Raw genomic sequence first — 15599 nt, forward strand, 5'->3', positions numbered from 1 at the left:
TTCAAGTTTAAGTTCCCGCTTATGTCCCACTTAACTGATAGCATGTCACAGCTATCAGTTACATTGGCAACTGTGAGTTATTCTACCCTTTATATAATGTGCCTTAAGAAGATTTTGAGCATAAATTAGATAATAAAATGGGTAGTTTCCAAGCCTCTAATAGATGGCCCCACTTCCTAAAATAACAATCATGTTTATTGAAGAGATGAAATATACAGGATAGAAAGAACTAGAGACTATCCTGAGTTAAAAGCCAGTGACACCTGCCTTTCATCCCTTACTCTTCAAAACTATAAATGGATTTTATGAAAAAATTGTATGACTTTTTCACAGAGGTATCACAATTGGGCTTATCTACTACAATATGTATCTTGATTGTATTCAGATGCTTGAACCATAATGAAATTATTTCTGTTATTTTAGCCATCAGGATAAGAACAACTATGTACTCAACAGGGCAAATCACACTTCTTCCTGTTCTCTTAAGTGACTTTGGGAATCAGCATTTTAACTGCAAGTACAAAGAAGTGTGTTTGGGTTTGAGGGAGCCTAGTAACTATTACTCTTTCCCCCAAAATACAGTTCAGGGTTAACATATGGAGGTCAAGATGTTGTCTTCATTACTGATACTGCCAATACTGGAAAATATGAGTTAGAGTGGGTGCCAATGGAGTTAGCTAGTGTTTTGTGTCATTAATAGAGAGGTAAATAAGGGGACAGGAAAAAACCAGTTGTGTTACTCAAATGGAAGATTTCATCACATGCAAGCATGAAGAAAGGCAAAGATGGCACCTTCCGAACATATTGCCATGAGCATTAATACATAATCAAAAAGCATACAAGGTATAATCACCTCATGAGATCTAGGAATTAATAATCTTGTTAGTGATAGAAGTGAGGAATAATAAAATAGTGTTCCATAAATGGGTTAACATGCTCATTTCCTCCCTCTAATGAAAATTCATTGAAAACAGAACCAGACACATGTATCCTTGAATTCCATATGTCCTTTAAAAATATTTAATTAGCTATAAATGTATATTTGTGAAATGAGTAAAAAAAGGTGAGGACAACAAATGGTTTGAAAGAAGAAGAGGTCACTGCCAGTATTCCAGAAGAGAAAGGACACTATCAGAGTTTGAAAGTGGATTGTATGTGAAGAATGAGTCAAGAATGGAGAAGACACTATTCAGATGGGGGATGTAGGTATGAGTAAAACCACAGGGGATATACTACTAATGCAAAGCATATATTGAGAAAATTGGTAGAACTCATTAGCTGAGTGAAAGAGTCAGATGTTGATGAGGATGGAATATGACAGAATAGAGATGGACTATGGGAGAAATTAATGGCTTTTGGTGGGAGTTTCTTTGTTTTGTATTATTGTATATGCAGAAGGGAACTGGTGAAGGTGTTTGCACAAAGCTGTAGCATAAAATTAGTATTTTAGGGGAAAAGTAAGCTGGAGCAACTACCGAATGAATCAGAAGAGTATTAAATTTGGGTTAGAAAGAGATAGAAAAGAACAAAAGGCTCTCCTAGCTCTTCCTTTCTCTTATGTTTCCTAGTCTTGAACTACTTTGATAATCAGATTAAATGTCTAGAATTGTTTGTGTGTTCTGCAGTTATTTTTCAGTTTTTACATTTACTTTAAAAGCTGTTTTTATAATTTAAGCTTGTTTTAATTGCTACATATATATTGAACTTTTAAAATTTATTCTTGAAAACATTTAATATTTAAAGGTCAAAGGGGTTCAGATACAAACAGCCCCTCTTTCACTACTTTTCCTTTTTCTTTTACTCTTCATCTAATTTTTCTCATAGAAAGTCCTTGAAAACTCCTTATTTGGTAAATTTATAGTATATCTGGTTTCATATTTATGACTTGGCCTTGTTCTCTACAACATTTAGCCTGTACTATGGGACAGGGGAAAGTGGATGGTGCAGAATTGCTGGTGAAGAGACAGACATTTCCCTAGGAGAGGGATGAAATATAGGAAAGGAAAATGGTGGTGAGATTGGAGGTAGATTTGAGTTCATTCCCATGAATGGGGCAAAGGAATGAAGCAGAGAAATACCCCAAAATGTAAAGCAAGGTAGGGGGAGATCATCTGAAACAGAACCATCCTGAGGAAGGTGCTTGGCTAAGACAAGAAGACAAAAAGGAATGGAACAGCTTTACTTAGACCTCATAGCAGGGAGCAATAAATATCATCATCATCATCAACAATGGTAACAGGAACAAAAATCTATTAATAATTCACTATGTCTGTTGCTCTGACCTGAACACTTTATATGCCTCATCTCTTTTAATTCTCAGAAAAATTATTAGAATTGAGTTAGATTCTCAGTTGTTATAAGCACATTACAGATGAGAAAAAATAAAGCTCAGAAAGGTCATTTAACTCACTAAACATCATATTAATAAGCAGCACAGCTGCTATGGTATTTGAACCCTGCAGTTGCTTCAGAATTTAAACCACTGCTATTGTGCTTCTCCAGGGACCATGACTCTTAAAGTGAGAAAGAGGGTTTTTTTCAGAGATTATGTCACTTTAATCTAGGCAGTAGAAGTTAGTGAGACATTGAATGACAATTTGTTACCTCTTCATTGTAGGCCTATGTGCTGGTTTGAATGTATTATGTCCCCCAGAAAAAGCCATATTCTTTGATGTAATCTTGTGTGGGCAGATGTCACCAGTGTTGATTAGATTTCTTTGAGTGTCTTTGGAATGTGCCCCACCCAGCTGTGGGTGATGACTCTGATTGGATAATTTCCATGGAGGTGTTGCTCTGCTCATTCGGGGTGGGTCTAAATTGAGTTATTGGAGCCATATAAATGAGCTGACATAACAGAAGGAACTCAGTGCAGCTGTGAGTGATATTTTGAAGAGGAGCTACAGCCAAGAGGGACACTTTGAAGAAAGCACAGGAGCTGCAGATGAGGGACAGTTTGAAGATGGCTGTTGAAAGCAGACTCTTGCTTCAGAGAAGCTGAGAGAGGACAAATATCCCAAGTGCAACTAAGAGTGACATTTTTGAGAAACTGCAGCCTAAAGAAGAACATCCTGGGAGAAAGCCATTTTGAAACCAGAACTTTGGAGCAGATGCCAGCCATGTGCCTTCCCAGCTAACAGAGGTTTTCTGGACACCATTGGCCATCCTCCAGTGAAAGTACCTGATTGCTGATGTGTTACCTTGGACACTTTATGGCCTTAAGACTGTAACTGTGTAACCAAATAAACCCCCTTTTATAAAAGCCAATCGTCTCTGGTGTTTTGCATTCTGACAGCATTAGCAAACTAGAACAGCCTATTATATTCTTAGCTGATGTTAAAACTTTAGTCATTCACCTGGTCCTGATGTCTGCTAAACACTCTCCTTGAGAAAAGAATGTGTTCTATTCTCCGAGGTCAAGACAACTCTGAGGTGTAACTGACACTCCAGAGCTTCCCTGCAGGATCTGGCTGAAGTTACCCTCTGTGGGACTTTTGTCTGAGATTGCCCCTTGCTTGGCTTCTTTCATTACCCCAACCTACTTCCTCCACTCCGTTCTCAACATCACCTGGGAGCATATCCTCAAACAGCAAAAAATGGAGTCAGAATCCTTATCATATTATGAAATACTATCATCATCTTTTATTTGTACCAACTTCCTAGCCTCTCAATTAATCTCCCTTCTTCTAATCCATGCAATCTGCGAATCCAACTTCCACCATCATGGTAGATTTGCATGCTTGTGAATTTCATGATGTCATGACCCTGCTGCAAATTCTTCAGTGGTTCTGCAACCCTAAGCAATAATTCTCAAATGTTCTCATTGAGAATTTAGAGGCTGAATCCTGGGAGCTGAAGAATACTCACAGTGGCTCATGATAACATTGAAATTTTTTTGAAGTCTTGTTTTACCTTAAATATCATCTGGACTTTGTTTTCTACTATGGATACTCATAGGAGGTTTAACAAAAAATAACTGCCTACATATCAATTTAGAATACACTAAAAATTTATAGTATTCTTTATCTTCCCAGAGGAGTCACCATATTGATCCTGTAGCTTTTAATACATAACCAAGCACATTTTTAAGGTCTACACACTTTACTTTGAAAAGCACAAGCATACAAACAGGAATATATATCCTTCTAGTTAGTATAAAAAATACTTTATCACAATCCATGTCCACCCTCACATGCTGTCACCATTACCTACACTCCCAAATCACACACAAGGGTTTAGTGCTATTGTAATAATAGTGACACAGCTTCACTCTTTCATGCCTTTCGTATACTGCACCCTCTGTCTGCAGTGCCCTGACTTCCCACTGTTCACTAGACAAACACATTTCTGCCTGGTATACTCAGTCCCTTCATATAAGAATTTAATCCTTCTTTGTAGTATTCCCCAGTGTGTGCTCTGTACATTATAACGTACCTACCTTACAGCAAAGCTATTTTGTTTTGTAATTGTTTTGCATATCAAACCTCCCCCAAAGTTTTTGTGGACAGGTTCAGTGTCTCTTCAACTACAGAGTTTGCACAGAGCCTGCTGCACAGTGGGTGCTCAATAAATTATTGTGGAGCAAATGAAGAAATACTTTTGAAGTGACATTTATGACAATAACTGTTTAATGCCCTTCCATTAAAATGCTATGAACTGAAATATTTCATAATAATATGGTTAAAATTCTTAACTTCAATCACATAAAAGGTGGAAAATATAGCTAAAATTATAGGGTCCATTCATTTTAGAGAGCATTATTAAAAAAAAATGGTATAAAGAGAAAGAAGAAAAAGAAAGGGGACCAACAATGGAAACAGCAAGAAAGGAAGCAAGTAGAGAAGGGCCCAGAGGAAAAGTCTTTCACAGAGAGGCCCAAAACCTCCCTGGGGAAAGCTCTCCTGAGAGTGAAAAGCAAGGAAGGGCAAGGAATTCACACAATATCTCAAGGCTGAGTGGGAGTGGGATGGGAAAGAGACTTTATACAAATCATAAGGGAATGAACTGGGGCAGGAAAGAAGCAAAAATTTAAAGTGAAGTAAGCCCTTGAAAATGTAATTATATTTGCCAATAAGGTAGGCAGTAAGATAAGTTGAATGCATTATTATGTGCATGTGTGATAGGAATAGGTATGTAAATATGAGCTTTTTACTATTGGTTATAAGTTGTCAGTTGCTAAATTTTATTACAAGTTGATTGTGCAATGTGTCTCCCACCCCTGGACTAGTAGGATTGTAGATCCTGGTCATTTGTCTTCCACAAGCCCTTTCACTCACAAAGTAATAATAAAAAATAAAAAGTGGAATGAAAATAGAATGTAATGAAAATAACAATATAACATTTATAACTCATAGTCCAAAAACTCACTTGTGTTAGATTTTTTTTCTATGACTGAAATGAATTCCTATTTTAAGTTCCTGTAACACTCAGTTGGGAGAAAACAACTCAAGTCTGCTTAGATCCCTGTTCCAATCCAACTCTTTGGGACCAAGAATCTAATGCAGTACCAAGGAGAAAAGTGAGAAAAAAATGAGAGGTTGAAAGGAAGAAAGAGAAGGGCATGGACTTCAATAATCAGTTCACAAAGTTTGCCTCTGAGCTATCCACCATCTTTGCACGTAAGTCAGTTCTCAATGTGGCAGCTATCAGGAACCCTCTGCTTTTTGATGTAGCTCTCTGCTTTCAGTTTTCCTTCTAGAACTCACAATAATTCTTTCTAGACTCAGAAGGAATTCTTCTTTTTTTGAGTTGTGTGTCAAAATATATTAACCTGTACCTTTGAGGATAGGAAAAAAAATGCAAGCACAACTAGAGTGCTGTTTCTTTCAGACTTTAGGGCTGAAAAGGGAGAAAAAGGTTATCATCTCAAAAATATTAGCTTGATATAATAGTTGTCTCTTCTTGCACCTTACAATCTGCAAGGCACTGATACAATCTTCATGCTGGCTATTATGTTTGGTGGTATTGCTCATAAAGGGAATCTCTGTACTGAAGAAGACAAAATTGTCAGAAATTAGTAGAGATAACATGAGTTAAATTCATTGAATTCAGAAGAAAGTGCACAAAGTTCAGTGATATTTGGGGAGAATCAGAGAGCACATGGAGGAACAGGTAGAATGTTTGCATTCTTATGACTACCAGAGCTTAGCAAGTCAAGAGCAAGGTTGGAGTTGAACCAAGTAGAGAGACCTCAGCAAAGACTGAACTAAGAACAGTCTTAGTGCTGGTAGTCTAATCTAGTGCCTGGTAGTCCTGGCAGTGGTTACTCTCTTTGTACAAATGGTGTTATAGTGATAAAATTCCTATCTTATGTAAATAGTAACAAGCAAAACAGTATATAATTTTTATTTCATTTTTTTATCTTTAAAATGTTTTAAGTATATTTTTTCTTTATTTTGTAGCAATGAAAATGCTCAAAAATTGATTGTGGTGATGAATGCATGACCATATGATGATACTGTGTGCCATTGATTGTATACTTTGGAAGGATTATATGGTATGTAAGTATATCTCAATAAAATTGCATTTAAAAAAAGACAAGGGCTACAAACTATAGATGTTTAAATAGAAAAGTGTCAGTCACATCAAAATAAACTGAAGGATGGTTTTGAAAACAAGTTTGATTAACATAATATTAAGAAAATTAAGCATAAAATATTTTTGATATCACCTAGAAGAAATAATTGAACACAGAATATAATAAACAATTTAAAAAAACTGTTTTATTTGAAAAAAATAATAAATTGTAGTTCAAAATGGAAAAAAAAAAGGAGTATATTTTGTGACAACATGCAGTTTAGATAATCTGGAAGATAATCTGGGAAGGAAGTTTTTAGAAAATTGTGTACATCAAACAAAGGATGATTAAGGAAGGAAAAAATTGAATTATGTACAAAAGGAATTAAATTGGGACTGAGTACTAGGAAACTTCTTCTGTTCCTGGGTAATTTTGTCCCCTGATGGCTCTTTTCATAGGTCATGTAAATAAATCAAATATTTCTTGGGATCACAATTTACACTGTCCTTTCTGATGTTAGCATTTCATGGAAGAAAGCTCTAAAGGGAAACAGGAGTTGGGTCAACACTTTATATAAAGTAATCTCACTTGACTTTCACAAGGAGCCTGAGTTAGATGTGATTAAAGAGCCCGTTTCACAGACAATTAAACCAAAAGTTAGAGACATAAAGTAATTTGGCCAAAGTCACATAGCTCCTAATAAACTGAGCTGAATTTTGTACCTGGACAGCCTTCGCAATGGAACTTCTGAGTCCCATCTATAAACAGTAAACTAGATTGGCCTTTTGAGGAAAAGTGTGGGATTGCATGGAGATTTACAACTTTAGTGCAAAATTGATATATGTCTAAGAGAAACAGCAAACCATGTGTGATAAACATCCCATCTAATTACCTATCAAATATTTATTTTCTCTTCATTAAGACACCAAAAGTGTCCATCCATCTATCCATCCATCCATACATACATACATCAACAAACAAAAACATAAGTAAACATTGTCTTAAAAATTTCCATTTCTGAGTCAACATTGGAGTTGAAAGTGGCCTTATCATAAATCATGTATCATATGATATAGTTCTGGCTACTGAAACAGAAACCAAAGTCTGAAGGAGAGCTCTAGGAAAGGATTGCTCCTTCCTCTTTGTATCTTGCTTCTTTCTCTTATTCCCTGGAATGTGGAATGAGAGACTGGAGGAAGAACAACTTCAGATTAGAAACACAGAAGGAGCCTGGCCTACTAATGACATGATACAGCTGAGGCACCAACTCCAGCCTGACTCATTCTGAATTTTGTTACATGAGAAAAATACACCCATATTTGCTCAAGCCACTATAGTCACTTTTCTTTTTTTTTTTAAGACAATTTTACTGAGATATATTCACATACCATGCAGTCATACAAAGCATACATTCAGTTGTTCACAGTACCATTATATAGTTGTGCATTCATCACCAAAATTAATTTCTGAACATTTTCATTACCACACAAACAAAAATAATAAGAATAAAAATCAAAGTGAAAAAAAAAAAACAAATTAAAGTAAAAAAGAATACTGGGATCTTTTTTTTTTTTTTTCCCATTTTTCTACTCATCCATCCATTCACTGAACAAAGGGGAGTGTGGTCCATATGGCTTTCCCAATCACATTGTCACCCTTCATAAACTACATTTTTATACAACCGTCTTCAAGATTCAAAGGTTCTGGGTTGTAGTTTGATAGTTTCAGGTATTTACTTCTAGCTATTCCAATTCATTAGAACCTAAAAAGGGTTGTCTATATTGTGTGTAAGAATGCCCCCTTGAGTGACCTCTCAACTCCTTTTGGAATCTCTCTGCCACTGAAGCTTATTTCATTTCCTTTCATGTCCCCCTTTTGGTCAAAAAGATGTTCTCTATCCCATGTTGCAAGGTCTATATTCCTCCCCAGGAGTCATATTCCACGTTGCCAGGGAGATTTACTCCCTCTGTATCAGATCCCACATAGGGGGAAGGGCAGTGATTTTATCTGTTAAGTTGGCTTAGCTAGAGAGTGAGGACCACATCTGAGCAACAAAGAGGCATTCGGGAGAAGGCTCTTAGGCATAATTATAGGGAGGCCTAGCCTCTCCTTTGCAGCAACAGTCTTGCCAAAGGCAAGTCCCATGGTAAAGGGCTCAGCCCATCAAACCACCAGTCCCTAATATCTGTGAGCACATCAGCAACCATTGAGGTGGGGAAGCCCAACACCCCTGCATTCTCCACCAGCTCCTCAGGGGGTTTCTGTATATTTTTTCAATTTTTTTAACTCTTTTTTTTTAGAATTAACTGTATTAAAAAAAATACAATAAGAAAACATTTCAAACAAACCATAACAAGGGAGTAAGAAAAAGACAACTAACCTAAAATAACTTCTTTACTTCCAACATGTTCCTAGTCTACCCCAAGAAAATAACCTAATATAGCAACATTTCTGTGAACTTGTTCCTACCATACCCACCAGAAATTAACAAACCATAGTCATTCCTGGGCATTCCCAGAACTTTAAATTTACCCATGATAGCTTATCAGTTCTTGGTGGGTTACCATTCACCCTTCATTAATTGCTCTCTATCCTCAGTTCCTCTACATTCTACATTATAAACCATTTATTATACATTTTTCAATGTTCACATTAGTGGTAGCAAATAATATTTCTCTTTTTTGTGCCTGGCTTATTTCTCTCAGCATTATGTCTTCAAGGTTCATCCATGTTGTCATATGTTTTTCACGACATCGTTCCTTCTTACTGCCGTGTGGTATTCCATCGTGTGTATATACCACAATTTTATTTATCCACTCATCTGTTGAAGGACATTTGGGTTGTTTCCAATCTCTTGGCAATTGTGAAATAATGCTGCTATGAACATTGGCGTGCAGGTATCTGTTTGGTCACTGCTTTCTTTCTGTTTGTGTCACTGCTTTCTCGGTATATACCGAGAAGTGCAATTGCTGGATCGAAGGGTAACTCTATACCTAGTTTTCTAAGGAACTGCTAGACTGACTTCCAGAGTGGCTGAACCATTATACAGTCCCACCAACAATGAATAAGAGTTCCAATTGCTCCACATCCTCTCCAGCATTTGTAGTTTCCCGTTTGTTTAATGACAGCCATTCTAATTGGTGTGAGATGGTATCTCATTGTAGTTTTATTTGCATCTCTCTAACAGCTAGTGAGGCTGAACATTTTTCATGTGTTTCGTGGCCATTTGTATTCCTCTTCAGAGAACTGTCTTTTCATATCTTTTGCCCATTTTATAATTGGGCTGTCTGTACTATTGTCATTGAGTTGTAGAATTTCTTTATATATGCAAGATATCAGTCTTTTGTCAGATACATGGTTTCCAAAAATTTTTTCCCACTGGGTTGGCTGTCTCTTCACCTTTTTGAGAAATTCCTTTGAGGTACAGAAACTTCTAAGTTTGAGGAGTTCCCAGTTATCTATTTTTTCTTTTGTTGCTTGTGCTTGGGTGTAAGGTCTAGGAAGTGGCCACCTAATACAAGGTCTTGAAGATGTTTCCCTACAGTATCTTCTAGGAGTTTATGGTACTGTCTTTTATATTGAGACCTTTGATCTACTTTGAGTTAATTTTTGTGTAGGGTGTGATGTAGGGGTCCTCTTTCATTTTTCGGATATGGATATCCAACTCTTCCAGCCCCATTTGTTGAAAAGGCTGTTATGTCCCAGTTCAGTGGCTTTGGGGGCATTATCAGAGATCAGTCAGCCATAGATCTGGGGTCTATCTCTGAATTCTCAATTCGATTCTATTGATCAGTATGTTTGTCTTTGTGCCAGTACCATGCTGTTTTGACAACTGTGACTTTATAATAAGCTTCAAAGTCAGGAAGAGTAAGTCCTCCCACTTTGTTTTTCTTTTTTAGACTGCTTTTAGCAATTTGAGGCATCTTCCCTTTGCAAATAAATTTCATTACTAGCTTTTCCAAGTCTGCAAAATAGGTTGTTAGAATTTTGATTGGGATTGCATTGAATCTGTAGATGAGTTTGGGTAGAATTGACATCTTAATGACATTTAGCCTTCCTATCCATGAACATGGAATATTTTTCCATCTTTTAAGGTCCCCTTCTATTTCTTTTAGTAGAGTTATGTAGTTTTCTCTGTATAGGTCTTTTACAACTTTGGTTAAGTTTATTTCTAGGTACTTGATTTTTTTAGTTGCTATCGAAAACGGTATCTTTTTCTTGTGTGTCTCTTCACTTTGTTCATTTCTAGCATATAGAAACATTACTGACTTAGATGCACTAATCTTGTGTCCCGCTACTTTGCTAAATTTGTTTGTTAGCTGTAGTAGCTGTATTGTCAATTTCTCAGGGTTTTCCAGACATAAGATCATATCATCTGCAAATAATGGCAGTTTTATTTCTTCCTTTCCAATTTGGATGCCTTTTATTTCTTTGTCTTGCCAGATTGCCCTGGCTAGCACTTCCAGCACAATGTTGAATAACAGTGGTGACAGCGGGCATCCTTGTCTTGTTCCGGATCTTAGAGGGAAGGCTTTCAGTCTCTCACCATTGAGTACTATGCTGGCTGTGGGTTTTTCATATATGCTCTTTATCATATTGAGGAAGTTTCCTTCAATTTCTACCTTTTGAAGTGTTTTAATCAAAAAGGGATGTTGGATTTTGTCGAATGCTTTTTCAGCATCTGTTGAGATGATCATTTGATTTTTCTCTTTTGTTTTGTTAATGTGTTGTAATACATTGATTTTCTTTTGTTGAACCAAGTCACGTTTCTTTTACATTCAACCAAAACCCATCCTAACTGATAGAGAATTTCATACCTGGAAGCAGAGTACTTCAAATTCTCCAAATGTGAAATTAGTTTAATGGTGGCAGTGACATTATAGTATAGTGTAGTATACTATATTACATTAAAGCACATTATATATAAAATTATATTATTACATAACAGAAAACATTTGGCCAACTTGCTACCTGCCATTTGCAGTTGGAGGTTACAGGGTTTGGGGAAACATTCTGAGGAACTTCAGAATGTTATGGTATGCTGGCCTCTTCTTGTTGCCTTTATCCAAGTCCTGAAAGAGTGGATTGAACTCAGGCTCAAAGTAGCCAACCTGCAGACAGTGATGAAAAAATGAAGAAAATACTGCCTTACTAAGAAAATAGTCTGTAAACCTGTTGACTGTAAACCTTAACTAGGAACTTGCAGGGATGTAAAAGAACACTACCTCAAACTGAGGTAATTATAAGTGATGACTACTGAGAAACAGACTTGGCCTAAAATAAGGCCCCAAGTCCTTCCCAAATACCTTCCGTGAGGAGTTTTCTGACTGAAAAGGTGATGTTAAAGTTTTGTATCATATTGTTTTCACCTACCTTCAGGCAGCTATCAATATAAGGGTACAAAATCCAGTGAGTGAGTAGGAGAAATATTAGCAGTGGATTTTTGCACATGAAATTGAGCAGAATAAAAGAGACAAAAAGCTTTTTTAGTTCTTGAGGGAACTAGATTGTATAGAATCCTTGGGCCTGGTGACCACAACCTGAGATTATTCAATCTCTAAAACCATACCTGGTCCACCTATAACTGATTTGGAAAGCTGGACGTTCCTAGAACAATTCTCTCTCCAAAACCCACCTCAGATGTGGCTGTGAAAGACAATGGACAAGGGTGATTCTCTCAAAAGAACTGAACCAGGTGCTGCCAAATTTACAAATTAGCAAACACGTTCCACTACCAGAGCAAATTATTTTCCCTATTTCTGCCTAGTAGGATTTGATATTTGCCATTGGCCAGTGTCTACTGCATATTTTCTTCCTCTCAGCTTTTCAAGGGAAATTTATATTGCTATTATCCTATTCCCTCTCCACCATGGTTTATTTAATTTCTTGAGGGAAGATCACTAGTCTTTCAGTGTCTAGGTTTCTGGACCATGAGAACCATGGCTAGACCTGAAGGAGAGGAATGCAAATCACTCAATGATCCTGACTTTGAAGTGGATGCAATAACTAAAAATGATGTTGTGGTTTTCTGCCTTGGGAAGCAGGTGAATATTATGATACACCAATGGCAAATGTGTATAGATTCTGGACAAACAAAATGCACTGAGGAACACACTGATGGCTGCTTTGCAAATATCGAGTATTCCCTATTCCTTACTTCCAGAACATCTGTTTTTTCAGGGCAGCATGTGCCCACCTAAAAGCTGTACTCTTATCCACTATTAAGTAAGTTCATGTGACTAAAGTCTGAACAAACAAGACATAAGAAAGCACTATTAAGTAAGTCCATGTGACAAAGGTCTGAGCAAATGAGACATAAGAAAGAGTATGCTAAAAAGTTTTATGAAAGGTTTTATTTTCTTCTATTGGTATTGTCCCTCTCTCCTGGCTTCTTTTTCCTGTATAGAATGCTGATGTGAGGCTTGATGTGATAAGAAATCATTCAACTTTGAGGAAAAGAGAAATAGAATGAAGCCAAGACATTGACATTGATGACTTAGTGGAGTTTTTGTAACTTCTAAAATATGCCTAACTTTGCACTTCTTACGTGAGAAAAAATAAGCTTCTTTTTTTTAAGGTACTATAATTGTGTTTCTATTATATGTAGCTGAATGCAATCCTTACTGGCTCATCTTGGGAGTAGGTAAAAGTTGTAGATCTCAAAGGAGAACTTGACCTTGGAGAGGGTCAAAATTCACCATTCTAGAATAGAACACATGTTCCTAGAAGTCATTACAGTGCTAAGGTTAATGGAGTGAATGGGGGACTAGCCAGGATTGCTTGTGTGTCTGGAAGAATGTGAATTGAAAAATAGAGAAAAGGCAAATCAAGGGAATTCAGCAGAGCAACTAGAGTTCTTCACATCAGGAAAGATGAAGGTAGGAACAGAGAAATATCAGTAAATAGTGGTCGAAGCTGTATGGAGAAGAATTTAGGGGAATAGAAATCCAATTGCTTATTTGTATTATGTAATTAGCTGATATATTGATATTGGAATTTATAATAAATGAATGAATTCTATTATGTCTGACTAAATGGGTGGGGAAGTGGGGGGAATTCTGGTACGTCTAGGTTGATAGTCACAAATGGATCATGACCACATACCAAAGTCTTCCCTTGTTCTTGACTTGGTGTTCACTAAATAAGGTGTCTATCTGTTCTCAGTACAGTCTGTGAGTGAGAGACGCATAGAAGAGTGAGATAAAGTCAATAAACAAAAAAAAGTTATCAATAAACATTTGAAGGATCTTTAAACAACTAATAAAATTGCACTTCTAAAAGAGCACAGTATTTAAGAAAACAGACTTTTAGAAGTATATAAAGAAAAATGAACACAAAAATAAGCACCAATGTTATTTTATTTGTGAAATTTTACCTTAGTTACCATGGAGATGGTTTTAGAGGGAGCCCAAAGTATTTTAGAAGATAAGGAATTAAATCTCAATTATTTACTGAATATAATAATTTTTAGGGCATGAAAAGTAGAGGTCAATATTGAAGAGCTTCTTTGCAATATTAAGAACAGATGTTTAGGCACTTAAGATCAGATGCTATATATATATATATATATATATATATATATAAACATGTATAATATTTGTATGCTACTTTATCTTTTGTAAAACATCCATTTTATTGAAATAGTAGTTTGCTGTTATAGACATAATAATTAAAATGAAAATTATGCATAATTTTTATAACAATTCAGATCAAATACAATAACCAAAGAATTAAAAATTCTTTTCTTTATCCATTTTTGCTCTTTATGTCTCCTGAATGGGCAGTGATGGGGGTGGGATATAAACTGTATCTGTAGGAAGACATTTAAGACAACAGAAAAGAGTGAACCACATAATGCAAAATGAAAACTGAGCTGAAAAATGTCAAAAAGACAAAGATACAAAACCTCATTAGCTTCAGCCTGTCAAACACAATTTAATCTACTGCATGTTAAAAGATCTTGGGAAAATAACATTTAAGAGGCTGCAAGGTCTAAAATGATTCCTGAGGTTAATAGAGTTCTTAACAAAAATTTCTTGAGTATATCTTAGTTGCACATGAAGCTCAAGACTGAAATGTGCATTAAAGAGCTCTGAAAGTGGCAAGTAGAATCTCTACCAATGCAGTCACAACTGGTGCCAAAGGATGATCTAAACTGTGAATGTTTGTGGAGTTGGGGGCTTGCCAAGGATTCATTAGGAGTGAGGTTTAGAGCCATCACACTTCTCTAATGTTTTTGAAGAAAGCAGACTACTTCTTTCCCTTGTAATCTGCAAAGAAATCCAGGTTTATGGAGATTTTAGTAATGGTTCCAGTAAACTTTTTTAGGAAACAGCTTCTGCTGCAATAGTCATGGTCATAGGGAAAACAGTCACAGGAAGAAAGCGTTATTCACATTGAAAATAGTGTTTAATTCCCTCACATAGTTGCTTAGAGAAGGAGTTACATGCTAGTAATGTGTATTATTATATTACAAGGTTATATATTATTATATTATTATTACATTATTACATATAATATACTGCATGTAATTCTTATTACAATATATAAGAGTTCAGATTAATTTAGACATATAAAGCAATATTTCTCAAATGGAGAGCTTTAGATAGATGGTTATATTAGATTTTGTTATGTATAAATACTTGTTTTTTTTTTTTAGTTCAATTTCATTGAGATTGTTCACATACCATATGATCATCCAGAGTGTACAATCAGTTGTTCATTGTACCATTATATAGTATTCATCATCACAATTAATTTTTTTCAATTTTTAGAATACTTTCATTACTCCAGAAAAGAAATAAAAGTAAAAAAGAAAACTCAAATCCTCCCATACCCGTAACCAGCCCCTTCCATTATTGACCCATAGTATTGGTAGAGTACATATGTTACTGTTGATGAAACAATGTTAAAATACTATTAATTGTAGTACACAGTTTGCAATAGGTGTATTTTTTCCCAATTTACCCCTCTAGTATTAAATTATAGTTATAGTGTTGTACATTTGTTTTAGTTCATGAGAGAAATTTCTAATGTTTGTAGAGTTAATCACAGACATTGTCCACCACAAGATTTACTATTTTAT

Source organism: Choloepus didactylus, chromosome 3, assembly GCF_015220235.1.
Source record: "Choloepus didactylus isolate mChoDid1 chromosome 3, mChoDid1.pri, whole genome shotgun sequence".
Lineage (NCBI taxonomy): Eukaryota > Metazoa > Chordata > Mammalia > Pilosa > Megalonychidae > Choloepus > Choloepus didactylus.